The sequence below is a fragment of the Sinocyclocheilus rhinocerous genome, unplaced genomic scaffold, assembly GCF_001515625.1.
Source record: "Sinocyclocheilus rhinocerous isolate Xijiao unplaced genomic scaffold, SAMN03320098_v1.1 scaffold1151, whole genome shotgun sequence".
NCBI lineage: Eukaryota > Metazoa > Chordata > Actinopteri > Cypriniformes > Cyprinidae > Sinocyclocheilus > Sinocyclocheilus rhinocerous.
This window is the reverse complement of record NW_015666572.1, coordinates 49,491-53,160: the sequence shown is the minus strand read 5'-3', so window position 1 is coordinate 53,160 and position 3,670 is coordinate 49,491.

The window sequence follows — 3,670 nt, the reverse complement described above, 5'->3', positions numbered from 1 at the left end:
TAATCTGGCAGATGGCAACCAATAGAACAGCAGTAATTCCTATTGGAATAATGCCCAAAACAAAAAATAATTTTGTAATGGTTTAATGGAAACTATAAGAATTTCTGTGATGGTTTCTATTGTTTTTTTCAGCATGGTAATGATACCCATACTGTGCTGCACATTATTGACAATATTGAGCTGAAGCGTGACTTTGCAAATTTAAAATCGCAAATCAAATCGCAATCGCAATATCTGTCAAAAAAATCGCAATTTGATATTTTCCTCCAAATCGCACAGCCCTATGCATACATTCTCACCTTTTATGGAAGTACCCTGCACATTGTTCCAGTTTGCAGTGCGACTCACTGCCGTTGATGCTTCTGGTCCAGGGGTGTGAGAACGGATTTATCTGAGACACACACATCTGCTCCCCATTAAGGCACTGAAGTGTAGGGTTGGGTATCGTTTAAATTTGATCGATTCCGATTCTTTTCGATTCCAATGTGATTAAATAATGATATCAAACATTTATCCTGTGTCTCTTTTTTGCAAACCATTTATTGGAGCTGAATACCATGAACAAAAATCAACAGGCTACATAAAAATTGGACTCTTTAAGAGCTGTTTGTGTGCAAAATAGAACTGCATGATTGTAGATAAATTGAGTTTGTTTTTTTTTTTGTTTTTTTCCCCAATGGAAGTTGTGGTTCTCTCATGATTCTGTCTAAGAACATTAGACAGCTAAACAAAATCACATGTAATTTATGAATGAATGATTTAATGACTCACTCAAGATGTAGCCTACTTGTTTCATTACTGGTCAAATCAGCGTTCTTGAACGAATCTCTTGTATGATTCAAAGACAAATACATTTTAACAGCCCCTTTTTGCCACCTACTGGCGTAACAATGTAATCGATAAATCTTCATTTGAAGTGTCAAATTACTTTCAAAAGGTCATTTATTCTATTTTAATCACTACCATACACACAGTACACACAGTTTATATCTGAACTATAAACTTTTATCCCAGTACTTCTGTGATTTGAATGTTTGTAACACAGAAATAATTTGAGGAATGAAACAGACGAATCATTGTAATTTAGGAACAGAATCACGTTGGTGTTTGAATCATGTTCGCGATCTTTAACGATCTATTAAATTAAAGTGCTTTGTCATGCTGGTGGTGACACCTCTCTTGCAACATGTTTATCACAGATATTATACTTAGCTTTTTTGGCTTCTGATCGCAAATGTAGTTCAAGTTCATTTTATTTGTATAGCACATTTACAGCGACCGCTAGGCTGACCAAAGTGCTTTACAGAAGAGAAATTTATAAAAACATACACCGAAAACAAGCCAAATAAAAATATGAACAACCCATTAAAAAATTACCGAATAACAGTAATCAATACACTAAGGAAAACAGATAGGTTTTTAGCAGGGACTTAAAGACAGGCAGAGAAGGGGCCATTCTAATTTCTAAAGGCAGGGTGTTCCAAAGCCGTGGCCAAATTTTGGAGCGCTTAGATTAGCGAGCAAGGTCCTAGCAGATCGCTAGGTCCAGTCCTCACAGATGAAGAAAAAAATAGTGTCTCCAATTCATTCTCTTGGCTCTTTTGCACATCCAGCACATATTCTTAAGCCATTCCCCATCAGCATTAAGCCACAGCAGCAGCATTTCTTCAAATCAAATGCGAGTAGTATCTGCAATAGCATGCAATATGCAATAAGAAATGTTTCAAACAGTATTATGCTACCTCATTAAAATAATGTCAAATTCAGTGAATGGCTTACATTTATGAGTTATTTCAGAAAGTTTATTTATTTTTATTTTTATTGTTGATTATTGGATGTATATCAATTGTGCATGCTAATTTTTCCAATTTTTTTGGATAAGTTTTGCCATTTTTATAGTGTTATTTTTTCAAGCTTTTATAGTGTGTCCCACGTCTGCAACAATAATAGCAATACACCTTTCTCTTGAGTCTATATTTTGATATATTTGTCTTGCTTTTCCCATCATAAAAGAACAGTTTGATAAGAGAACGCTAGCTTTATGATCGGACTACCAGCAGGGGTGCGATGTAAGAGCTTGTTTTGCCTTTTAAATCTAACCACAATTGTACATGTAAAACTTCCCCTTTTTTTATAAAGCCTAAATTACCAGAAGAAAAGCGTCTCTTTTGTGTGTCCTTTTTAGTTTGCACTTGCTTTCTTTACTTTTGTAGTTTGAGTGTAGCGTGTGCTTTAGGTTTGATCATAGTTCTTGAGAAAGACACAAATGACCACGGTTTTAGGATTATTTTGGTGTCTGAAACCTCAAAAATGTGAGGCTGCTGGGGATAATGATCATAGCTGAAATAGGCTGCTTAACTCTAGCTCTGCCTGCCTTGTGTTTACTGCATTCCTGCCTGCTTAATGTACAGATGCAAATTCTGTAGACTTCAGCTGACTGTCATGTTTCATAAAAGACATACCAGCATCCAGAATTGAGCCTCCAATAAGCTCCGATAACTTTCTTTAAATATTAGCTTTATAACTGCAGCATGGTTGATTTAATAATTGTGTATGTATATAAATATTGCTGTTTACTATTACATATAGATGGGTGTAAGTTTTTAAAAAAAAAGATAAAATATTAGGAATTCACACTATATTGATGCCATAAAGGTTATCAGCTGAATCCATTTAGCATGAAAAATAATTAATTTAAATTTTAGTGCATCCCTAATTTTTTTCTTTGTGTTTTTGTTTTAAGTTTTGTGAAAATAATGGAAAAACATGCCTTGATTATAGTTTTTGCAGTGTTTTAATCAGTATTATGGTTTATTTTGATGTATAAACATCTTTCTTTCCAGCCATTTCAGAGAAGATACATAAATATTGAAGTTTGGCATTATCAGGGAGAAAGAAATATTAGTACTTAAGGAAGAAAAACGCAATAAATAATTAGAGATGCACCGATTGCAATTTTCTTGGCCGATTCCGATTTCCGATTTTTTTGTTAAGTGTGATCTGCCGATACCGATTTTTGCCGATTCCAATTTTCTTTCTAGGAACTATAATTGACAGCATATACAAACAAAAATCTACTTTTCTTCAACGCAAAGTTTTATTTTAATAAAAAAACACAAGTAAAAAGACAGTAATAAAATAAGAACAAATAAAAAAAATTGCAAACAACAGCACAAATAAATGCAATAGAATAAAGAGAGCTATGAAACTAAGTTTTTCAGGTTAAGTAAGTTTTTATTCAGTTAAGAAATACTACAGAAATTAAAGTAATCAAATGTAAAATAACACATCCAGTGTTATTTTACATTTGATTACTTTGATTTATGTAGTCTTCATTGTAAAAATTAAATACAGATTAATGCTTACCATTAAAGTTATAAAACGTTAAATAGTCATGCAGAGTGAGACATGAATTTTAAAACAATTTACACACACATTTTATGAAGAAAAATGGTTGCTTACTGCCATCAATCTATGGGATTTTTTTCACCTGTTATTATTCATTCATTCATTTCAATTTATTATATTTTTTAATGAATAGCTGAAAATAACATGGCTATAAACACCAAGATTTTAAGTTTGTGGAATTTTTCATCTTTCATTCATTCACTCATTCATTCATTTCAAATGTTTTTTGTTTTTATTTAAATGTCATTTATTAAAATTTTTT